Source organism: Chelonia mydas, chromosome 1 (assembly GCF_015237465.2).
Source record: "Chelonia mydas isolate rCheMyd1 chromosome 1, rCheMyd1.pri.v2, whole genome shotgun sequence".
Taxonomy (NCBI): Eukaryota; Metazoa; Chordata; order Testudines; family Cheloniidae; genus Chelonia; species Chelonia mydas.
The window spans coordinates 163,223,181-163,249,109 of record NC_057849.1 but is presented as its reverse complement, the minus strand read 5'-3'; the positions used below and the strand labels follow the sequence as shown (position 1 = coordinate 163,249,109).

Sequence of the window (25,929 nt, the reverse complement as noted above, 5' to 3'; positions counted from 1 at the left end):
AAACCAAAAAAATCCATTATTCACCTAACTCTACTTAGCCCTGGTCTACACGGGGGGGGGGGGGGGGGAGAAGAGCTCTTACATGAATAATGTAGCTGAAGTCGATGTACTTAGATCGACTTACCATGGTGTCTTCGCCGCGGTGAGTCGACTGCGGCCGCACCCGTCGACTCTGCCTGCTCCTCTCGCAGCGCTAGAGTACAGGAGTTGACGGGAGAGCGCTCGGGGGTTGATTTATCGCGTCTAGATTAGATGCGATAAATCAATCCCCGCTGGATCGATCGATGCCCGCCAATCCGGCGGGTAGTGAAGACATATCCTTAGGAGCGGCTTTCAGTGAGACTTAGGCACTTAGGAGCCCACACAGTATTTGCCGGATGGCAGTTTTAACTTGTTCTTTTAAATCAATTTGTTCTATTCAAATTTGAAGTGATCTATCAAATTTAAGAGAAAAAAAGACCAGTTTGGTCTTATGACACTATTGACTTGTTTTACGCTGCAGCCCATTCTAGCACAGCATTTTTCAAAGTCTGGGTCACGGCATGTAAGACACTGGGTTGCTCTGGACAGCACTGCTGACCGGGACGTTAAAAGTCCCATCGGTGGTGCTGCCCAGATAAGGCAGGCTAGTGCCTACCTGTTTCGACACCACACTGCACCTCAGAAGCAGCGAGCAACAGGTGGGCCACGGAGCTCCATGTGCTTCCCCTGCCCCAAGCACTGGCTCTGCACTCCCACTGGACAGGAACCTGTACCCCAAACTCATCCCTGGCCCCATCCCAGAGCCTGCACCCCCTCCTGTACCACAACCCCCTGCCCCAGCCCAGAGCCCCCTCCCACATCCAGAACCCCTCACCCCCAACCTCTCCCCTAGCCTTGAGCCCCTCCCACACCCCAAACCTCTCATCCCCAGCTCCATTGGGTCACGGGCATCAACAATTTTCTTCACCTGGGTCCCCAGAAAAAAGTTTGAAAACCACTGGTCTAGCAGATAAAGGGACTGGGAGTCAAGAGACAGCTGGGAATGGAACCCATGTATCACTGACCTGCTGTGTGATGTTGGGCAAGTCACCTCACTGAGCCTCTGTCTCCCTTCCCACCCTTTGTCGGTCTTGTCTACGTAGATTGCAAGCTGTCTGAGGAAGAGACAGTCTGTCGTTCTGTGTTTGTACAGCACCTACACTACAATGGTATTTCAATTTCAATTGGGTCCTCTAAGTGTTACTGTAATATAAATAATCAATAGCTTGCTCCCTTTTCTCCAACATTCCTTGACGCAGAGACTAGGGGTTGATAAATGTTAAAGGAGGGCAAAGTTTCTTTTTTGTTATTTTAATACTTGACTATGTGAAAAGTTAAACCTTTATCAGTGTTGATAAATGCAAAGTAATGCACATTGGCAAACATAATCCCAACTATACATATAAAATGATGGGGTCTAAATTAGCTGTTACCACTCAAGACAGATCTTGGAGTCATTGGGGATAGTTCTCTGAAAACATCCACTCCATGTGCAGCGGCAGTCAAAAAAGCAAACAGAATGTTGGGAATCATTAAGGAATAAATAATAAAAGAAAACATCACATTGCCTATATATAAATCCTTGGTATGACCACATCCTGAATACCGCGTGCAGATGTGGTCGCCTCATCTAAAAAAAAAGAAGATTGAAATTGGAAGAGGTTCAGGAAAGGGCAACAAAAATGATCAGGGGTATGGAATGGCTGCCATATGAGGAGAGATTAATAAGACGGACTTTTCAGCTTGGAAAACAGATTACTAAGGGGGGATATGATAGAGGTCTATAAAATCATAACTGGTATGGAGAAAGTAAATAAGGAAGTGTTATTTACTCCTCATAACACAAGAACTAGGGGGTCACTAAATGAAATTAATAGGCAGCAGATTTAAAACAAAAGAAGTATTTCTTCATACAATGCACAGTCAACATGAGGATGTTAAGGCCAAAAATATAACAGACTCAAAAAAACTAGATAAGTTCATGGACAACAGATCCATCAATGGCTATTAGTCAGGATAGGCAGAGATGGTGTCCCTAGCCCCCGTTTGCCAGAAGCTGGGAATGGGCAACAGGGCATGGATCACCTGATGATTACCTATTCTGTTCATTCCTTCTGGGGCACCCAGCACTGGCCACTGTTGGAGGACAGGATACTGGGCTAGATGCACCTTTGTACTGACCCAGTATGGCCGTTATGTTCTTTTCTAACACAGGATTTGTAGAGTTATATTTGTCTATTTTATGGAATTTGGCTTTGTATGGTCCCCGCAACCTTCTGCTCCCCATGTGAAATATTTGATTACTCATACTCATTACTTCTCCAGACTTTTGACAATTACTCTAATTTAAAAGCAGCATTAATCTATCTTGGATCTATGTAAACAGAGATCCTAACAATTACAATACCAGCCTGGGAAATAGGAAATACAGGTTTCATCTCTCACTTCACAGCTTTAACTCTGGGGGAAAGAAATAACCACAGAAGCTATCAATGCTCAGCATGAACAGACCTGTTCATTTTGTTACTTTTGGTCAGAGTAATTACACACATCAAAACAGCAACTTAATCCAGCAACACAGAAAAAGGATAAACAAACAAGCCAACCTTGTTCAGTTGCATGAAAAACAAAAAAGCAGCTGCAGAAATACTCTAGCATTACTCAGTGCTTTGGACCAGACTCTGCCACTCCTACTCAGGTAGTACTTTATTGACAATAGTGCTACTCATGACTGAGAGCTGCTTGTAGCATAAGGTACCATGTGAGTAAGAGTGGCAGGATAATGGAGCTACTCAGAGTAAGTAAAAAAACCACAGCAGAATCAGGGACTCTGTTCGCCAACAGTGGCCTGAATCCTACAACGAGCTCTGTGGATTGACCCCAGCACTAGAACAGATCCCCATTAACTTCAGTCTGCCTGCCTAGATGCTGACCCTGCAATAAACTATGTCATTGTGCTTTAATTTTTTCATCAACAGCCATTAAATTAACCTGCATCTTTAAGTTTGTCAACTTAACCGCAGTCTTCCAAGGAAGCTCAGATTTCATATTGCAGACACAACACTGAAATCCTTAGAGAAGCTTAGTACACTCCTTTTGTAATTTGTTTTACTTATCAAAATATATTCCTCTAAATTACACCTAAAAACCACTATATGAAATTTACCATACATCAAAAAACACATTTTATAATAAAAATCCAGCTAGCTATATAACTCATATGTCAGACTGATCAGAATTACACAAGTTTGTACAGATTGCATGTGACAAGCTACACCAGTGGGGTGCAAACATTACAAATGGAAACAACAGCCTCTGTTAAATCCTGATCTCTGGGTACTCTGGGCTCCTGGACTCAGAAGCTAGGCCAGAAAGCCATGTTTTACCTCAAATGAAATTTTATTAACTCTGAAATTTCATAAAAATCAATCCAAATCTCTGGCTAAGAGTTTGTATGACCCATGTTGAAGATAAGCTACCCTACTAAAATGAAACAAGAACTAATTGACCAATTTCAATGTATTCTATGAGACTGAACGGAAATGTGCATTGGCTGTTCCCTGACCACATAACACAACACAGCTTTGCTCAAGCACAAAGAATAGTAAAACTATTCATTTTAGCTAATTGGAAACTTTCTATTACACTAATCATTGCACTAAATCTAAATGCTGGGTGTGGAGTTTTCACAATATTGCAGTCAGTCAAATGTAACAAATCATTGATTTCTGACAAGGACCATCTATTCAGTTGCAACAGTATGTATCTGTTAGCACAGGCAGTTTACTAGTGGAAAATATTAGGGCTGATGGATTAAATGCTACAATATAAAATGTTATAGCTTTATTTTGTATTAGCGGTTTCTTGGTCAGTAAGGCCTGAAAAACCACTCACTCATGGCAAAGGGGAAGCTTCCCCTGGAGAGAGGAGGGAACATGCCACCCATTTCTGCAGAACTTCAGCTTTCATTTAAAATAATGAAGCTTCTACCTTGGAAACATTCCAAATGTGAAGCAATGCAGTGATGTCTTTCCAGAGTCTGCAGACTGCTCCAGTGCTTCTGCAGCTGCTCACAGCTACATCTGCTACCAAGCAGCAACAAGGTAGAGTTAAACAAGGTTGTGGGCAGCATACAGCTATTATTCAGAACCCTGCGGACACCAGAGAAATCCTCAAAAATGTCATCTTTATGTAGCCTGAGAAAGCTGCAAGCCTAGAGTTATTCATGGGGAAGATGCTTCCAACACCTACCCTTCCCCCTGCCTCCCAAAATATGGAGACTGAATAGGGAGAGGGTTAATGTACTGGAGACCTGTTTCCTCTCCTCTTCCCATACCCAAATGCCAAAACCTTGAGTGAAGGCAAGAGACTTTATACGGGGTGGGCAGAAAAATATAAAAAGCTCCTTTACCATTCCAGCAGCTAAAGTGGGAGGGTCATATTTATTAGACACTTGCTAATCAAATACTAATATGAAAGATACAGGGTCCAGGGACAGCAACCAAAAGGAATCCCAGCATCATTCCCTTTCTGGCATTGGAGGGGCAGGAGACCGATGCTTCTCACTAAGGAGTTGCCCCTGAACCTTGGTGGTGGGTCCATCCCCATCCTCATCTTTTTTAGCTTTACATCTCCAGCTGTTAGTGAGATCTAGCAGATTTTTCAAGACTGGCTGGTGACGGTATTTGTAAATGCCCCAAGTAATTCTTTAGATGAAGGTACATCTGCTTCATAAGGTAAAAAGGAAGCAACAGCAGTTTGCTATCAAAATAAAGTGCCATATCCCAGTTTTGAAGACCCACACACAGTGGGTTTATTTCCTACACACGTTAGTAATTCTATACCACAAAAAAAAAATTCAGAATCTCATACTCTGTCATTCAGTCACTATTATGGCAGCGGTGCATGGGTCTCAGAACAGTGGCTAATCTTACATGCCATATGTGCCTACAGCATTTAGCTATTACAGCAAGTTGGGGGATGAAGTAACATACTTCATGAATTTCCTCAGCATGGTTTATTTTAACTATAACTCATTGCATGATATGTACTCAATGGATTTTACATATTACATCTTCTAACATGCCATAAACCCTATTGAATCTATTTCCAATCAAAGTGGAAACCTATATGACCACACGGGGACAGGCTCCCACTAAGTTGCAACAAACCACCTAGATTTTCTCAGAAAACTCAGAAAGTAGACATTTATTTTGTGTACTCAGCAACAAGTCCTCGTCTCTGGATGCTGGTTTTCTGGGAGAGTATGGATGTTTGAGAGAGAGTAAGGATTTGATGAACTGATCATATCAAGACCGTGCAAACACATTCTGGAGTAGTTCTTCATGTAGGGCTGCTAGTGCACCTCAACCCGGACCTGCACTGTTCCTGTGATTAGCCTCTCATGAGCAGAGGGGGTCTGTTGTGATGACTCGTGCTCATCACAGAATCGTTGCACAAGAGACTAGGAGGAAACCAAGTCCAGTTTTACTCAGATCACAAAAGGTATACAGCTAATGCGTTAAATTAAAAATGTGCCACAGTCTGTTGGCGCTTCTAGTAGCTTTTGCTTTGGGAAAAGAACAAAGCACACAAATATAGTGCTGACAGGGGCAACCTTCAGTTTAGGTCTGGCATTTTGCTGGTTTTATGTAACCATGTTATTGTCCGTTATGTCTGTTACTCTACTATGAAGGAGCACTCACCATAGACGCTGCAAGAAGATGCTTTTACTAAGATACAGAGCACACTTTTAAAGGAAGAACTTCACTACAAAATGCAAACATCTGTATTTCTTGCAAGGTTAACATTTTCCAAAAGCCAGACATATCTTGTTTGATACCTCACCATACTACCTGCTTTGAAAATGCTCCCTTTGTGTTTTTAAAAAAAAAAAAAAAAAAAAAGGAAAAAGGGTCAGATTAATTTTCATGCCACTATTGTACGCTTCTGTGAGAAACGCCACCGTCTGCTATGATTCCATGGGAGCCTCTCCAGGAGAAAGCAGCCTCTCAGGCCGTCAGCCCATGTAACCCCCCAGGCTATTAAATCTTACAGGTTGGTCTCAATTCTGAAGGGCTACCGGGTAGCTGCTAAGCGAACAAGTAGTCTGGTTAGGCAGCCACCTACAGTTGCCTTCCCTAATACCAATGTATCAAAAAACTAAAAACGAAAGGGAAATCTCACATCAAAAGCTATCTCACTGCACCCCTCATTACCATCCTAACGTGGCATCCTAGAGCAGAAGCTTAGCCAGCCTAACTGAATGCCCACCAGCTAGGGAAGATTTCTGCAAAGGCTCAAATACATCACATCACCCTGGATGAACACTTTTCTTCTGTCAACTAGGGAGAAGCAAGGGGCCCACTGATTCACCCTCTTCCCGAGGGTCAGAAAAATAGGACAAAAGATGTTTCACCATTGATTTTAATTTCTTGTTAAAATATCCTCTAAAACAAAAGAAACCCCCTCAGAACATCCCTCCCTTGCAAATCTAGCCCATGAAAAACATTAAACAATTAATCCTCATTTGTTCTGGCTTTGCGAGTACAGCAAACCATTCTAGATGCATCACCTGGGGAACTACCTAGGTCCCCGGGGATTGGCAACAGAACATGGACTTTTTGCTCCTATATCACTGATTTAAATCCAACCCCAGCTGGTAATCAACAAGAACCACATCTGTAACCCTGCTGGCAGCTGCATTAGAGAAGCCAAGACTGAAGAGGCCTGGGGTCTGATCCTACAAGGCACCAAACATCCTCAACTGCAATGCGAATAGAGAGTGCTCAGCACCTCTCCAGAGATGCTCAGCACCTTGCAAGATCAGCCCCACGAACACTACTCTATCCTCTCACCCTACAGATGGGTCCCATAGGTCAAAGCTGAAGCATAGCTGCAAGGTAGTGTGGGAAATATTGCAACTGCAAAGGGAAGCTCTCTTATGGCTTGTCTACATGGGATATTAGTGCACAGCAAGCCAGGATGTGAACCTATAGGCCAAATAGCTTGCCACACAGCACAGTCCCCTTTAGCAAGCCCTCAGTTAAAACAGACCATTATTATTCACACTCCAATAGTTTTTATTTACATCAAAAGAGGGCATGGTCAAGCTTAGGAAGCCAATATAGTCAACTTCCTTGCTGCATTCTAGACAGGGGGATTCCAGATAAAAATAATAAAAAACCACCCAGCTAGAACAAACAGCTCCATTAGGTGTTTTTTCAGGAGGGCACTCCAGGGTGCAAGAATAAATATCAAGTCAGTTTTGACATTGGGAGGCCAGAAGGTAGGAATTGCTGGGGTTTCATTTAAAATGAAACAAAACAATAGCTTCCATAATCCTGAAAAATAGGCATTTGTAATAGGGAGGTAAAATTGTTGGCCTATTATACTTGATAACTATCAGCATGTTCACCTTTTTATGCGGTCTTTATTATCACACTCATTATGCTATCTTCGTAGAAACTGAAGCAGTAACAAACATCCTGGGTTTTTAAAGATAACAGCATCCTAGCCATATTGTCTCTGTAGATCATTTCCCTGCCATTGATTGCTTTAGTGGATAAATTAAAAGGCAATTTTAAATCTATAGATGGTCTCAAAATTTATTGAATCTGCAGCACTAGATCACTAACAAGCTTTGTGGACTCAATACATAAGCAGAATTCATTTTTGGTGTGATAACATTGAGGAAGGACGTTTTAAGTGTAATACAGCACAAATGCTGATTGTTTGCAAGACGCTTTGGGACAGGGGATTCTGCTTGACATCTACTGGCAGTTGCTTGCTATTGTGCCGGAACTTTAACTGGGGTTACAGTCTCTCATCTTAACCAAATTTCAGGAGATTCAGCTCTGTGCTGCTGCAGAGCTATTTTGGGGCTGTTAGGGGCCACTTCCACCCCTGAAACAAGATAGGGAAAACCTAAGAAAAAGCTATACCTTGTACAGCATTGTACTAGCTTCTACAGACATTAGCACGGAGATACAGTTCTCTCCTAGCCCTGCCCCTTGCCACACCTCCCTCCTCTGGCATACTCCCCATTCTGCCTGCAGCACTCACAAACATGCCCCTAATACCAGGGCAGGGAATAGCTTCATAGGCAGGACATAGGCAGCAGAACCTGCTCTGTACCTAGCATATAGCATCCCACATCACTGCTATTCACCAGGGTGAAGAGGGTTTTGCCTGTTCTATGCAACACAAAGACTGATCCAGAGTCCCCAAGGTAACTGAGAACCTCTTTCTTCATAATCTTTGTGGTTACCAAAAGCAAATGAAAATTTGGATCCAAATAAGCTAACTAGAATCCTATAGATTCATGTAAACAATTTGGCCCAATATACATGCCAAAGGCTATAGGTCTAGAGAATCACCAATTTCATAGCAAACAAAATATCACCTTCCAATTTCCATCGCCAATTAGCATTCAAGTCTAAATCAAAAACTGTCTCTTAATTACTGAAGCCAGCACTAACTACTCCAGTTCTATTTCTACAGAATTCTGAAAATTGGATTTAAATTAGTTTCTACCTCATTCCTAGCAATTGTACTTTGACAAACCAAATTAATACACAATTAAGATTTCTTTTTAAAACCTACTTAAAACTGAAATGGAGCTTTAACAAAACAATTTAAAACTCTTATAAAGGGGAATTAAATTCCCCTTTATATCTTAATACAGGAATTTCTTTAAAAGAATAAAGATGCACATGGGGAAATATTTTATTTGTTGAAATATACCACAGAAAGGCAACAAATGGCATTTTATTTTTATACTACAAGGTGTCAGTTTCCCACCAATCCAGACCAGAATCAAGTTGTGATTGTTTAATACTGCATATGTAGGTATAATGCCAGAAAGACTGTCAGCAGAAGGGAAGCACAGAAATAAGCTTCCTGACACATCCCTGGCCCCCTCCCAAACCTACAAACTATTTTTCAGCCCCTCAGTGACAGGTGCCACAGAGGAACTTAGAAGTCAAGGGCCTTGGGCTGCATGTTTGTCACACAATACAGCTCCTGACCGACCCACCAATAGCAGCTATGCAAACACCGACACTAAGAATCTGTATGGTGGGCCTATACGTATGGCCACTGCCTCCCAGAATATTTTGCAACATACATGCATTCCCATTTGAAGGCACTTCCATGAGAAGGTAGACTTTGGCTCTTGAAGTTCTGCATCATTACTTGAATATGACAGGGGAGACAGCAACATATCTGCAAAAGGCTAAACAAGAATCAATTCATACTGAATATTCAGGAAAATCCTTTACCTGTGCTTATTTCATGTTATATGAGTCAGTGGGGCATTATTTGACCTGTGATTTCTGCAGAATATAGATACTATGCTACATTATATAAATACATTAATCAGAAGAAAAAAAAAGAAAACACTAGTGGAGCCTAATCTCTCCATCCTCTCTCTAAAATTAAAAAGCCTGAACCATAAGTTACCACCATGCAGGGGCATAGTGATAACCAAGAAGTTGTCAGGTAGCCACAATATATTCTACTAGTAGGAAGACCAACATCTTGAGAAGGCAGCCAATCCAGATTCCCTCAAGTTAGCAGCAGCAGGAGGCAACACTAACAAAATATTTTTAAAAAAAACTTTGAAGACTCAACACTCCTTGGTTGCTGAAGGGATGGTTGTAACAAAGCAATGTTAACAAATCTTCAGAATAATTCACCAGCTCCTTGCAAAAGAACAGGTAAAGTTATAATATGGTACAAAGTCGACAGCAGAGAACACTGCAGTGTGGCCTAGTGGATACACTGGCCTGTGACTCAGGAGACCTAGATGCTATTCCTGGTTCTCCCACTGGCCTGCTGGGCGAGCATCACCTTTGTGCCTCAGTTTCTCTTGCTGTAAAATGAGGATAATGATACTCTGTGCTTTGAGATCCACTGATAAAAAGAGATAGACATTTGTTTTTAATCACAAGGGCTAGAGTAACAGAATTGGATATTCACTATTAAAAATGTACAAAAATTATACACTACAATTAAATACCATCTGTGTTGGAATATATTTAGCATTAATTAAGAATCAGATACAAACTAATGAGGCTGAATTGGTACCGCAGTGTAAGACAATAAAGTGCTTAGTGTGACAACTAGCTCTGGCAATAATGTGTGTTGTTCTAGTTATATTTTTCCCCTAGTCTTTCTTGAGTATCCATTACTCAGTAACAGTTGATAGCCTCTTTAAATCGCATATGTGAGCATAAAACCTAATGTTTTATGTTCCTGTATAAATAATTACATGCTATATTATCCTCTGCTGTCCAAGTGAAGGATTGATTGGGTTATTAATTTTGTATAAACTGTTAAATTGTATTTATACACAAATCAGAATTTAACACAAAATCAAGTTCTACCTTCACTTCTATCCATGCATTTCCATTGAATTCGGAGAAAGTACACTCATACAAAAATCCAAAGATTCTGAGAGAAAGCCAGTGCTTGGGGCTCAATCCTGCAGCTACTTATGCTTGTAACTTTACTTATTTGGATAGCTCCATTGGGGTCAATGGGTCTTCTCATGTGAATAAAATTACTCACGTAGGTAAGTTCCATAAACCCACGCCAACAAGAACAGTTGGAACCATCTGGACAGAAGCTCAAGAATATACACTCAGATATAAGAGAAAAAAATGTTGATTATCCATTTCTTCTTCCTTGCCAATGCATGATAGTGACCTCCAGACTCTCTCTTCCTCTGAACCTTCAGCTGTGGTCCTGTCAAGTCCCTTAAGGCAAGCAGAGTTAGGTCTAATCAGTACATTGTAAAAGACGTCCAAAGTTCTGCAAGAAGTTATGTTGGCAATTCAGAAGATGGTGCTTGAGTCCTCATGGAATTAATGCTTCAGTGATTTCTCCTAGCATCCTGCTGTATTGCTCGAGTTGCCATCTTAAGTCCTGAGTATATGGTCATGAAAAGTGGTTTTTGCAAGAAATGAGGTATTAACACCATTGTTCCTGCCAAATTCCAACAGCATTCTGTAATGATATGATGCCTACCTACATTTTTTCCTGTAGTTTTAACTGGATAAGTTAGTTTTATTTCCTATTCTACGAACCCAAAAATTGTTGTGTAGTGTTGCTACGTGCAGATAAAGAGTTGTTACATGCAACTAGAGGTAGTTGCAACTCAGTGATGCAAAAAGTGAGCCGCATATATGCGGCTACAATTAGTAGAAGTCTTTTAATCCAGAGAGATCCCAAGATATAAAATCTTTTTATATATATATAAAAAATATAAAATCACTGTTTTGTCCAGTGTTTGATAGGAACAAACCCCAAAACAACCCAGGGTTTTAAAGTGTTTAAGGCATGAAATATTACAAGGAAAATATTTGTAAGAACTTGTATTTTTGTTAAAAAGAAAAATTTTAGCTGATTTTCTGATTGACTGATGACTAGTGAGTGACATGACATGCCAGTAAGACATCTTAATCGCTAGTACTTTTTTTTCCCCCCTCTGTTTTTAAAGAAGTCTACTAGATGGGTGGAGAGAGAAATGTCAAGTACACTGAAGAAAGAGGGCTGCCCACTTGCCTATGACTTTTATTTCAGACAGACAATGATACAGCATTAGTGCTTAGGAATATAAATTACCTTCAGTTAAGAGTCTCATAACTATTTCATATGATCTGTAAAAAGTGTTATCAATTAATTCTTACTTCACAAGTCTGTCATGAGTCTGGGGAAGGAGGAGCACTAATTAAACACAAATGAAAAGTAGGTAAAGACCTTAAACTGATTAGACAATTAAAGTCAATGATTCTCTGAAATGAAAAACATTAGTTTTGCTAAAGTTATAAAAAAGTCTAAAAGATTTACTACCATGTTAAAGATTTATACTCTTAATGCATATTCCAGCAAAAAGAAAACAATCAAACTAATCCTTCCTTTATATAGTAAAAAAGGGGGAGAACTACTAAGGACTCCTTCACCCACATTAGGAGAACTACAAAAGGATAATGGAAGTAAATGCTGCAAAAGTAAGGCTCAAACAGATCAATCAAGTTCATGCTGCATTTTGTTTGTTTTCTTGTTTGGGTGAATAATAGGTTTCCATTCAACTAGGTGATTGAGTAAAATATCCATATTCCTTTCATTATTCATATATTTGCAGAATGGGGCACTCTTTACTGAAGAAAATAGCTTTCACTCTCATGTAGACCCAGTTACATCATCCGGGTACTTGCATAAGCATTTGAAGGATCAGGCCCTTGGAAAGAAATGTACTTAAAATATAGATCGTTCTTACATTACTCAGCAAATTATTTGATGTCTTTCCACAATATATTGATATAGAAAAGGGCATCCACCCTATCTCATGAAACTAGACTCAAATATTCATGTCTATGAGGTCAAAACTACAACTATTATAAATTTACTTACAACAACTGCCATAAATTCAGACACCATACTGCTGAAATTTTCCAGTTGTCAGTGTGGTAATGTTGCAGATTGCCCTGCGTGTTTAACCTTGATTGTACATAATTGTTAATCACTGACCCATTCTCCAACACTCTTAGACTGGAGTATGTTGCTAAGCAACCAATGTTTGCTCCAGATACTTTTTAGAGCTAGTGTAGCTATGGCCAAGAGTCAACAAAGTGAGTATTGACCATTATATGGACTGGTTTTGAGGTGGGGGAAGATAGTAGTTACATATTGGTCTGTTTTAAAATGTAATATAAGTGTTAGTCTACCATGCATCAAAAATTCTTAGAGGCACCTTTACAACATTGAAAACTACAGCAGTTTACCCAAGTTATACTGCCTCTTGATTCTAAAACTTTCAGAGTAAGTTAAGTGCCACTAGCATTATGTGATACATTCCCTGAATTTTTCATTCAATAAAGATGAATAGTAAGTTTCATACTTACCTGAGCAGGAAATCACACACTTTTCTAAGGCATAATAATTCTAAGCTAGTAGAACCTACACCAACCACCATTTAGTTTGTCTGCCAATCCAATATGAATAGCAACCCTTCATATAGTAACTAGGAATTACAGATTACATCCTTAAGATCAATATAACCATGTGCATGACAGGCGTCCATTTAACTACGGGAATGTTCAAAAATCCAGGCCAAGTTTTAATAGGGAAAACAGCAGTTTTTAAAAAGCAAATGGTAATCTATTTACTCTGGGCCAAAAGTAGAAGACTGCTCAAAAGATAGTGAGCAAAAAAAAAAAAAAAAAAAGTGGAATTTGTATATTATGCCAGGTTGCTGAGATGCAAGTGTTTGTTTAGTTCTTAATGATGCAGTATTCCATCATGAACAGCTACTATCACATTTTAAGGTTAATTGTTAGAAGCTTGATCTTTCGCCAGTTGAAATCAATGACAAAATACCACTGACTTCAGTGGAAGTAAAATTGGGCAACTAAATTAATCATAAAATTAAGAAGCTAGGGAAGAAAATGCAGACAGCAAAGCTCCACAGTTCTGTTTTTATGTTCTACTAATAGAAGTCAGTCCTTAATGGGTAGGCTCAAAGAATCTGGCCTTTTGGAGGAAAACGTACCGACGTGCTTGAATGAATATTCAAGTAGTTGAAAATGTTTAATTTTCAGAATAAGGCAGTGTACCAGTTCCACACGCCTGTATAAATATATTTGCTTTAGTTTAGGACAGCAGTTGGGGCAACCACACACACACGTAGTTTGGACCCTAAAAATCATTCTTTCATTTAAAAGCCAAATCTTTCACCAAATGCAGTCATGATAACAAATTTTCTTAAGATCAGAGTATTGGAGCTGATCAAAACATTTCAAACCTAAAAAAATGGCAAAAAACTTTTCCCCTCATTTTTCAATCAGCTCTAATGTGTATCTTTAAAAAAAGATCCATTGCATTTAGGGGAAAAATCTTGGCTCTGAGGTCTACAGCAGAACTCTCATTGACTTCAGTAGAGCCTGGATTTTCATTCTTAGTAAAAGCTCAAACCTAAAGCTGTGTACGCCCAGCATAGTAATATATACCACTGCATTTCATACACAGGTTCTGCACTAAAAATCAGCATTTGGAGTATGTTTTAGTTATTTTGAGACAGATTATAAACCAAATAAGTGCTGGCAGATTATTAGCCATAAAAAGGCTATTAAGTGTAATGAAATTACACAAAAATTGAGGACCCTGGTGTAATTTGACCACTTCCTCTAAAAACTTTTCACTGATAGTTTTACCATAAAGGGATTTCAGAGCATGTAACCTGGGTTTGCAGTATGTTTTCACAAAGATATGCAGTGTGTATGTGTCACTCCCTTGTCGGTCAATCGTTCTGATTTTTTTAAAAATTCTAACCCTTATGTATTAGTTCCCCAAAATAAACACGGCAGCACTACTAAAATTTCTCGGTCACAAAGCTGACCTGGCAAACACAAAACCCTACATGCTGGATTTCTCAGTGACCTGGCTCCGCTTGTCTATTTCATTCTTGTAAGCTAAGACATGGAAATATACAAAAATCTTAGTCCCTGAAGTTCCTGGAGTATAAATTTCATTATGTTTTAAGACACGCAGACAGAAAGAACATAAGGACAGTGCAATATGCATGAGCACATGGGCCTCAAGCATACATGCATGCTCACCATCCAACAGACAGCTGGTAGAACTAATTTTAGGCCTATTTGCCTTTGCAGAATTATGTCAGAGTGAACCATAAAAGACTCCAAAATGCACACACTTCCAAAGGAAGACAGCAATTCAGGCAATACCCAATGAGTGTTGCAGTCACTAACTGGCCAATCCTGCAGTCCTCAAGGAAACAGCTCACAAAGTCAGTATTGATTGTTGAAGTCACTGGGAATTCTGACAGCATCAGGATCCCAGGAGTGAGTCATGAAACTGTCTACTTAAGAATTAAAATAATTGTTTAAAAAAAAAAAAGACCTAATTTGCTTTACACAGTAAGTTACCAGGCAGTAAATAACTCTGATCATGTCAAATTTGAAAATAAGACTTTTGAATTCAAATTCTTTTGGGGTTTTTGGGAGGGGAAATAAATACTGTGGGGGGAAAAAAGTGTCATTACTTAAATATTAAGGGCTGAATTTTAAGGTCAGCTGATGGCCTTAACACAGCTGAAGAAGGCCAATGGAAAAATATCCCCTGCACAGGAGAATCCTCCAGTGGCATAAAACTGGCAGAGGCAACACAACTACATCCCCTCTTCCCCTTACACTGTGTTAGGGAAGGATGATGTGGGGGAGCTATTCAGAATCATGGGAGGGGGATGGTGAGGGCATTGTAGAACTATATGCCTGATCCTCTCCTGGCAGTCAGCAGCCATTCATCCTCTCTACTTTATCCACCCAAGAATCAAGCCCTAAAAATAAAACTTTAAAAATTCTTATGACATCCAGCCAGGATGAGCCAGTTTGGGCTTTGCCATCAGGCTCTCTCATCCTGGTATAGTCAAGTCACATTTCCAAAAAATAGACATCCCTAGCCAGAGGCTGAGAAATCACCCTTGAATTACAAGATTAACTGACAAACATCTCACAGTTCCTGTGTAGCAAGAGAGTTCTCACTCTGGTCCAAAATCCTGAAGTCCTTACTCCATTTATATTCAGCTTTCCCTCTAATAAAACTGCCAGGGAAGTCAACAGCAATTTTACCTGAGAAAGAGACTTGGTAAAAGTGGAGAAGAAATGGAGTAAAAACCTCAATTTGGCACACGCTGAACTTTCAGAAGACAGACTGTGCAACCATTAGCATTCTTTACTAGCAACAAAGCACAGCTCAAAGAATAATTTTTAAAGAGGAGAGTAGGAGCTGGGAGGCTCAGGGGATTGGTAATGGAATTTAGGGCCCCTCGCCTCTAGGCTGTCAATTCAAATCCTGCCCAGGCCAATAGCAATTGAAAGTCATTGCCATTCAATGCTCTGTGAAATAATGTTGGTCTGAGTACACTTCCAAGTGAACAAGGGCCACATTAGGAAGCCATCAGCACAATTTGCACCCTTGCTGGGAGTCTCATAAGGAGAGGTGAGGTCCAAGAAAACGTGCAGATCAATTCTTCCTCTCCCTGCCCCCGACACACTTAGTTCAAGGCTGAGTCTTACTGGCAGAGCAGCTTGCATTGCTGCTGTACCCTTTCTGTGGGGAACACACTTCAGTTTCCAGAGCTATTACTCCAGCACCCTTCAGCAATAAGATTCACACTAATGATTTAATTAAGATACCAATGCAGAAATAAATTCTCATTTACAATGTAAATTTGAGATGGTACAGAAGAAACAGGATATTAGCAGTAGCATTCTCATCTCTACACACCAGGAGGAAATTCTGGAGAGGGTAAGGGAGAAAAAATACCTAGTGGTAACTGTAAATCAATCCCTAGTATTGCATAGAAGATTAGGAGTGCACTTCACTATACCTTTTCATTGTGCTCTGTGAAGAAGAGAACAGGCCAATGTAGCTGAGCTGTTTCTTGTATCTCATCACCAATCACTTTCTACATGTAAAGTGAGAATCTTTCAGTCACTGCTTTGAATCAGGCCCAAGTTAGTGGGATCTAAACTCTTTACCACCTGAAAACTGCTCAATTAAATACTGTTGCCTCAGTGAAGCTTAGGCTACTTCTGTACCACCACAGCAAAATCCCACAGCAGAGAGTCTCAGAGCCCGGATCAAATAACTCAGGTTTGTGCTGCAAGGCTAAAAATAGCCATGTACATGATCAGGTGTGGGCTGGAGCTCAGGCTCCGAGGTCCTCCCCCTCACCAGGTTCCAGAGCTCAGGCTCCTGCCCAAGCCCAAACATCTACACTGCTATTTTCAGCCCCACAGAGGAAACGCTGGAAGCCAGAACCACAGGTCTTCATTGCATGTAGACTCATTTTTTACTGTGTAGAACAGAGGTAGGCAAACTATGGCCCACAGGCCACATCCAGCCCACAGGACTGTCCTGCCCAACCCCTGAGCCCCTGCCCAGGGAGGCTAGCCCCTGGCCCTTCCCCTGCTGTCCCCCACCCCTGCAGCCATGCCACCGTGCGGGCAGCGCAGCGGTGTGGCTGGCTCTGGTTGAGTGGTGCGGCTGCCAGTCCTGCCACTCTGAGGGGCATGGTAAAGGTGTGGGGAGCGGTGGGGAAGGGTTGGATAAGGGGCAAGGACTCCTGGGGGGCGGTCAGGGGATGGGGAACAGGGAGGGGTTGGATAGGTGTGGGATTCCCAGGGGTCAGGCTGTTTGGGGAGGCACAGCCTTCCCTACAGTTTTACATTCCCGATGTGGCCCTTGGGCCACAAAAGTTTGCCCACCCCTGGTGTAGAAGTACCCTACTGGGCAGGTCTCCCTCTAACAAAAGCATAGGTGACTGAGGTATGGAGACTGAACAACCACCAACTCACTTGTAAAGGCAGCTCATTAGCAATGTAAGCTTCCTGACCTGCTAGTGTTCAGATTTTGCAAATGCTCACTACCTGGTGTTTGTCTCCTTGAATAATCCTATGGACTTCAATGGGCCACTCAGTAGTAAGCACTCACCCAGGAGGAGGCGGCAATTGAATTACGGAGCCCCACAAGCTCATTCACGTGTACAATGTTCTTCTGTAAATCTGTGAAGAGCTAATGTAATCGCTTAGCCTTATAAAACAGTAACATTTGTAATACAGGTTTCAGAGTAACAGCCGTGTTAGTCTGTATTCGTAAAAATACAAAAAAAAATTCGTAAAAAAAAAAGTACTCCTTTTATTTGTAATACATATTGTGATGTTGAGACATCCTTTGAATTTCTATGTTCCAACTGATTGTATTTAAACAAAATTCATCTTCAATGTTTATTCCAGGGTCAGCTTGGGGGCAGACAAGAAACCTACAGGTATGAGGCAGCAACATTAACCAAAAAACAATCCAATCTGCCTATTATCTTTTAAGCACACACTGATTGACACCTGATAACTTGCGCTCTGAGGTGTCCAATTCCTTGGATCCCTTTGCCTTCTCCTCCTGTGCCTCTGAAACATCAGGCAGTTCAGTTCCATGGATTATGGTCACCCACTAGCTGTGGTGGGCAGCCTCCAAACTCTTTTTGTGAGCCACTGTCATCAGCCAAGTCTCTGCTCCATAGAGTAGCCTGCTCGGTACAATCACATGGTATATTCTGACTTGTAGTTTGGTGTGGAGACCCTTTGTTTGACCAGATGGGTGACATGGGGATGGATCACTTGACTACCTGGTTCTGTTCATTCCCTCTGGGGCACCTGGCATTGGCCACTGTCAGAAGACGGGATACTGGGCTAGAGGGACCTTTGGTCTGACCCAGTATGGCCATTCTTATGTTATTCAACCTTCCAACAGTAGTGTTTGCTTTTCCTAATCACACATGAGTATCTTCACTGCAGCCACCTTCAAATGTCAGTCTACAGATAGCAGAACTCTACCGTTCGATTTCTTTTCCATCCACATACACCTTTGCACCCGCTGTCCAAATTCCTACCTTCTGGATCCTGGTTTTCTCAGCATTTACTTTCAATCTAATTTTTTTGCTTCTTGTTCTACCTCTGCTGTAAGGGCAATCATTCCGTTCTACGTCATACTTAGTAAAGCATCAGCAGCTGCAAAGTCGAGTTAGTAGAGATGAGTTACACAATCTTATTTTACACCAGCTATGATGCCCTTTGTTGCCCACTTCCTCACCCAGTTTATTACTAATGCAAAGAGGATTGGTGACAACACACCCTTGTCTAACTCCAGTCACAATACTGAACCACTCACCTAGACCTCTAGCCAATCTTACTATGCATCTACTTCTCTTACAAAAACCTGACTCATCTGGTATTCCATGGTTTCAGGCAATATTCTACAGGGTCTCTACCAGTTCAACATTGCTAGAAACTATGGACCCTTCGCTGGAAGCAAAATTTGCAAACACAAGAGTCAGTCCTCACCACGTGTATTTTTTCTGCATTTTGACCTGAGTGGAAAGGTAAGTTTAGAGTATATAAGGAAACAGATGGCTCTATACTGAACACACGGCATAATTCACTTGAGGGCTGAGGACAGAGGTGGGAGGCAGGAAGACAGAGCTGCAGATCAACACCAAGCATGAATTCAGTCTTGTATTTACAGCAGGCCTATGCTATAAATAGTGTAGCACACACTATAGCAATTGGAACTCTTAAAAATGTAAAATTCCTCCAAGTTAAATTTGCTTTCTCTTTCCACAGCATAATCTCATCTAAAGTGAATATTCAGTTTATTGGTGGTGGTCACAGATTAAAAGAATAAAAAGCAATGTGATTATATATCAAACAATTTCCCCACTATTTTCAACTATGGTTTTGCCAAATTGCAGACTGGCTTGCTGGACATTTAGGTTGCGATTATGATGTGCCAAGGTGCTCATTTTTATACAGTTATACCATGAAAAGAAAAATAGGCATGTGTCCCAAGATGTTAGCATATCCCACCAGCCAGCCAGAATTCAGAAAGGGTAAGAGCCTTGTTGAAATTAAGCAATGAAGAAAAGGCTAAATATATTTGACCATTTATTTCTACATAGCTAAAAATATTGATACACATGCCACAGGCAAGTTTTATAGCTCTATACTGAGAGACTATGAGCACCCTCAACTGCTGAAGTCAGTGGAAGTGAGGTGGCTCAGGCCCCAATCCTGCAAGATGCAGAGTGCCTCCTTTGCCATGGAGCACATCCTCAGCACCCATTTTAGCTAATGGGAACTGAGACTTCTCAGCCCCTCTCAAGAGTTGCTCAGCAACTTGCAGGATCAGGACTTTCCTGAGCAGGTCAAGTACAACATTGCAATAGTTAAGGATTTTCTTTACAGGAATAGACAGCATGGATTTCTCAAGAACAAATGATACCAAACCAACCTAATTACCTTCTTTGACGATTACTGGGCTAGTGCATGGGGGGAAGCAGTAGACATGATATATCTTGATTTCACAGCCTAACTGCTATACCTGCAAAGATACTAGAACAAAATATTAAAACAATCAATTTGAAATTTTCCATGTTGTTGTAGCTGTGTTGGTCCCAAGATATGATAAACAAGTTGGGTGAGGTAATATTTTACTGGACCAACTTCTGGGGTGACAGACAGGCTTTCAAGTTCAATGGAGCTCATCTTCAGGGAAAAAGGGAATCTTGAAATATAAATATATAGGAAGCTAGAAGAAAAAACACTGCTGCACCTGATATATACACAAACTCTATGGAAATAGATTTGTAAATGTAGCCCACTGATCAGGGTGTGTCACAGGTCCCCTCTGGGCCTGATCAACAGAATATGTAAGTGTTACAGCCCCTGCTAGAGAACCTGGGCTCTTTACCTCATCCTATTAGCTCAGGCAATCCCCAGGCCAGTCCCCAATGTGTCAGCCAAGACGGTGGCGGTCACAAACACCATCCTGAAATTTGCTCTTCTAAAATGCATTTAACAGAGAGACAAGGTGAGAGAACATTTTATTGAATCAACTTTTTTGTATGTAGGAGTCAGATGATTATTCATGAGGAGTCATTTGGGGATGAAGTTTTGTTTCTTGCAGTTGCCCAGGAAGTAGATGATGCTGTTAAGTTTGATTTCCTTCTTCATGTTGTAGAGTTTCCATTACAGATATTACCTCACCCAGCTTGTCTCTCATATCCTGGAACCAGCATAGATACAACACACAAATATACACACTGTTTCATGATTTACTTTTTCAGAGCAATTTTTAAAGTGTTTACTTTGTTTAAAGCAGTTCATTTCCTGCAACATACCCATCAGAAAACCAGAGGTGCCAACTTTCTAATGTGCCATGGGGTGCTCGACCCCTGCTCTGCCCAAGGCCCTGCCCCCACTCTACTCCTTCCCTTAAGGCCTCACCTCCAACCCTGCCTCTTCCCACCTTATTTATTCTGTAAATAAGTGGGCAGCATTATCTCCTGTAAATGTAAATAAACTTGTTTGTCTTAGCAATTGGCTGCACAAGAAGTGGGACTGAGTGGACTTGTAGGCTCTAAAGTTCTACATTTTATTTTTTTGCAGTTACATAAATGCACTCAAACAAAATAATCTACATTTGTAAGTTGCACTTTCACAATAAAGAGATTGCACTTCAGTACTTGTATGAGGTGAATTGAAAAATATTTCTTGTGTTTTTCATTTTTACAGTGCAAATATTTGTCAAAAATATAAAGTGAGCACTGTACACTTTGTATTGTGTTGTAATTGAAATCAATATATTTGAAAATGTAGAAAAATATCCTAAAACATTTAATAAATTTCAATTGGTATTCTATTGTTTAACAGTGTGATTAAACCTGATTAATCGTGGGATTTTTTTTTAAATTGCAATTAATTTTTTTGATTTAATCATGTGAGTTAACTGTGATTAATCAACATCCCTACTATTAAAGTATTTTGCCTTTTGGAGGCAAAATATCACTCTTATTTTCACGAATAACTTTTGATGACAACAAAAGGGTTAATTTTACTCTCAGTCCTGCTGCAAGAAGGATATTCATTTCTATTTTAAAGAGACTGACCGACATAAGTTTGAGGAGAGAGGGAACAGAAAAGGTGTGGCGGGGAGGGGAGGGGGTAATACAGCTTTTGTTGTTGCTCTTGGACCTCTGGGCAGCTGGTCAGTCATGAATGGATGCTTTGTGCTAGCAGGTTGGCCTCAACACCTGTTGCTTGGACCCTGGCTCGCATCCCTATCAGGGATGTCATCTTGTTGGGTCCTCTCTCCTTAGATAGGGAGGATCTGGATGGGCCATCTCATCTTGCTATGCTGATGTATGCAGTACAGTTGATTTCAGGATCTGATGAAAAGCCAAGAGAATGAAAGATAGAACAGAAGGAAGAATAGTTGGGCAGAAAGGAAATGGAGACAAAACAGGATTCTACATGCCTCTGACTGGAGCCTCTGTGGTGCCGACAATCAGATATCCCCACTTATGGAGTGAGGACTGGAAGTCATGATATGACTTCAGGACTTAGTTGAAGAATAAAGTTCCTTAAATAAAAGCAAGGCCTGACAGCCTTCCTCTCAGGAAGAAAATCCTTCGGTCTGGTCTGCTCTTTCCATCTTGGGGTTGGGAAAAATGAGATGAGCTGGGACGAGACGAGTCGAGAGCAAACAATATTTTTCAAAGTTTCTTTTGAGATCTCCCCAAAAAACAGGGGGTGAAGAGAGGGTGGCATAGTTGATCCCTTCATTCTTTGTCCCCCAGTTAGGCCCAGCATCTGACATCAATTTTGGTTCACTAATTTCTGGATCCACATTTTCTTGTTTACCAAGTATGAAACTAACAGTCCTTGAGTTATATCAGTAGGCCTTTTTGTTTGGACCAATTTAGTTTTTCTAGTTTTCTTGCACCTGTTTATAACATTTGTTATTAAAAGTAGGCCAAATGTGTGTAATAATTCTTGCCTGCTTGGGGTACTATAGACCCAATTGTCACAACAGATCCCACCCCTGCAAACACTTAAAACTTGGGTGACAGGAAGTATATGAATAAGGCCTACTGAACTAATAGGATTGCCCATGAGTTCAGTTACTCATGTGCATACCTTTCAATCTTCAAAGCTTCTAATGTGACAAATAAAATGCAGAACAAGTGGGCTATTGTGCATCATACTGTAACTGTTTAATTTTACTGGTTTTTAAATTCTACAACCTGTATTTAAGAAGGTTTCCTCATTGTGCAAATTAAACAAACAGGGCTTGCAATCTGTCAAAGATGGGGCTGATCCCTAGAGTCAAGGGGGCTAGGTGAGGAAGCCCCTGCCTTGGTTTCTTGTGTCACGCCAGGGGAAGGGTTGGAAAAAATGGATGGTCCCTGACTAGGCTGCCCACACCCTATACAATTAATTCTGGTTGGCCCTTGCAGGGCTCCATTATTGCTACACTCCTGTCACCCAGAGGGCCTTTGCTGCTAGTCCTCAGAGGTCTGGGGAGCTGCTCCTCTCCCTTCTTCCAAGGAACAGGAGCTTCTGACAGAGCACCTTGTTGTGGAAATGACCTTTTTCCAGGGAGCCAGGATGGAGGGGGGGAGAGGGAGGAGTTGAAGGGCACAGGCTGGCCTACTACATTTTTCAAAAAAGGATCAGGGAAGGAGGGAGTGGAGCTCCCAGCCTGTGAAGAGCCCAGTAACTCAGAGGCTGGTCTGCTCCCTCCCCCTCTACACAAAAACAAGCCAGGAACCAGCAGTTTTCTTCCTTAGATGCCTCTTTTCTTGGAGGGGAGTGAGGAAAGCAGTGTTGTCAACTTCAAGAGATCAAAATTCATGAGTTCGCCCTCTCCCCCTGAAAAAAAGGGTTTTTAAAAAAAAAAAGGATGTGTTTTTTTAGGTCAGTCTCTTGATTGTTGAGCTCTCCCTGCCCATCCCCAGGGTATGGCATGTGCCACTCTCCCACATGTACTGGATAACACAGGCACCAGCTTCCTCCTTTCCCCTGGGATGCTCAACCCCTGCTTAGCCCCAGGCCCTGACCCCACTCCGTTCCCACCCCACCTCTTCCTGCCCAGTTCCACACCTTTCCCCAAGTGCGCCCCATTCCCGCTTCTCTGGAGTGCCCAGAGTCAGCACCTATGCAGGATAGTGATTTTGGCTGGAGAAGCTCTCACCACATCTGCCCATATCCTGCCCAGCAATTAATCCTGCCCCCCAGCCCCATCGTTCTGTCCCCACCCAACCTCCCCTCAATTCAGCCCCCTACTCTGTTCAGTTGCCCAACCTCCTTCATCAGCCCATCAGTTCAATCCCCCTACCCCAATGACCCTGACTGCCCTCTGTTCACCCAGCACTTACCCCATCTGCTCAGCACCCACCATCAATTCAGCCCCCCACCCCATTGGGCCCCACCTCCTCACTTCAGCCCCTCTGCAGCTCCCAGGCCATAGTTCAGCCCTCCCAGCCTCACTACTGCTTCTCTTAAGATTCTTCACCCTTCCCAGGCTTGGGGGGGGCTGCAGTGGGGTCCCATCTGCCACTTCCCTGGCAGACAGCCAGAGCCCCACCGCAGGGGGCTGGGGGAAAAAAAATCCTGAGCTTTGAGTTCTCTCGCAGGATCATGAGAGGCTTAATTTTACTTAGAAATCACATATCTTGTGATAAAGAGTTGGTATGTCTGGGAAAAGAGAAGGCCGGAGGTCAGAGATGCCATGGGAAGGTCTTTGCTGCCTTCCCCCACTCCCAGCTGCTGCTGTGTCCTGTGGAAGAAACACCTGAGAATGTGGTGCAGTAGGACAGGGAGCTTGAATTGTAGGCAATACAAGAATTTTGCCCAATGTGGTATTATTGAGAATTCTGCCACTGGTGAGCATTTGCAGGATAGAAGATTATGTTAGCACCAAGCTATAGTCCTAGCCACATGTACTCATGTGTACAGATACTTCTAGACTAACAGTGGGTTACTGTTTGAGTCTTCTGCCGGCAGTGATTTGCAGACCAAATCGTAGGACTGGGATGTGAAGTACCTAGCATCCTATTGACTTCAACAGGCTTTGGATCTGGCCCTTGAGTGGGAAAGAACAGTGCAAGAGATGAAGGGTCTACTGTTGAAAACAGAAAATGAGCTGAGCATAAAGTAAACCATCATGGAACACTGCCATTTCAGATTGTGTAATTCTGAAGCATGACAGACAGAAGCAGACAAGTATTTTCCTCCTACCTTTGTCACCATCGGACTCAAACAAGGGACGTGCTAAATACCTCCTACAAGAAGCTGAGCAGTGTCTTAAATGGGAGTGGAGTGCACCCAGCTCTTCACAGCCACCATTCAGCACTTGGCAGGACCCGTCCTTTTTCTTTGAGTAAAACCTTTTCAATTAAGAATTTTTCCACACAGCAGCAGGCAGTGACCACAAAACAATGTATAATAATTTGGGGGGATGGTTCTGAACTTTTAATTAAGAGGCGTATTGTATTAAAGTGCTCTAGAAAAGAGCCAAGAATTATGTATTTTGATGCCATGTCGCATCGTATTAATTTAACAGATAAAAGTCTTGCTGGAAAGCATTGTTTGTGTTAATTCTAACTTCATGCACAAATAGATTCAGGGCAGGAAGAATATATGTAGGAGTTTTATAGAAATGTTTAAGAGTCAAGTCAAGGAGAAAGAATGTGTTACAGTAATTGATGTTTCTTTGAAACAAGAATTTTAGTCCCAGGAAATGAGCATTGCTGCTAATTTTTATTATTGTTGTTTTGAAGTGGAATGTTGTGAAAGCCAAGACTAACAGGGTTCAAAAAAAGAACTAGTTAAGTTCATGGCGGATAGGTCCATCAATGGCTATTAGCCAGGATGGGCAGGGATGGTGTCCCTAGCCTTTGTTTGCCTGAAGCTGGGAATGGGGGACAGATCACTTGATTCCCTGTTCTGTTCATTCCCTCTGGGGCAGTGGCATGGGCTACTGTTGGAAGACAGGATACTGGGCTAGATGGACCTGTGGTCTGACCCAGTATGGCTGTTCTTATGAACTATTAACCCCCCACCCCCCCCCAAAAAACATCTCTTCATCTCTGTGGAAGAGAAGTGAATGACACAAACCAGAAACCCAGTGAAAATGCCTATTTAGTCCTGATTCTGCCTCTCTTGCCCATACTGAGTAGCATCTTACTCCATGCATATTCCATATCCTTATTAGGGAGGTGTTGCTCACATAAATGAGCACTAACTCACTCAAATATTCCTGTTTGTGTCAGTGGGAACACTTGCATAAGTAACTATTCCAGTGTGAGTACAAACATTTATCTGGGCTATACAAATTAAATGCGGCTGCTCATATTGTGGGAAGACTTATTCAGAAGCTCCAAAAATTTTAGGCTATGTTGCGCACCTTACAGTGGCACGGCTGTAGCAGAACAGGTGTGCCACTGTAAAGTATGCAGTGTAGCTGCTCTTTGTTGGCAGGAGAGCGTCT

At 41.6% G+C, this 25,929-nt stretch overlaps 1 protein-coding gene across 5 annotated transcripts in view; it reads right to left on the bottom strand.

The window, feature by feature from the left end:
* The window catches only part of TIAM1 (TIAM Rac1 associated GEF 1), a 248,244-nt gene that overhangs the window by 183,803 nt on the left and 38,512 nt on the right, over positions 1–25,929 (bottom strand). Inside the window, exon 2 of one of the 5 annotated variants that reach the window (XM_043538291.1) lies at positions 10,594–10,781. The exons of the other annotated variants lie outside the window; for them this stretch is intronic. The gene's annotated coding sequence lies outside the window, so the exon portion shown is untranslated. The remainder of the gene's footprint in view (positions 1–10,593; positions 10,782–25,929) is intronic. 5 annotated transcript variants of the gene reach the window in all.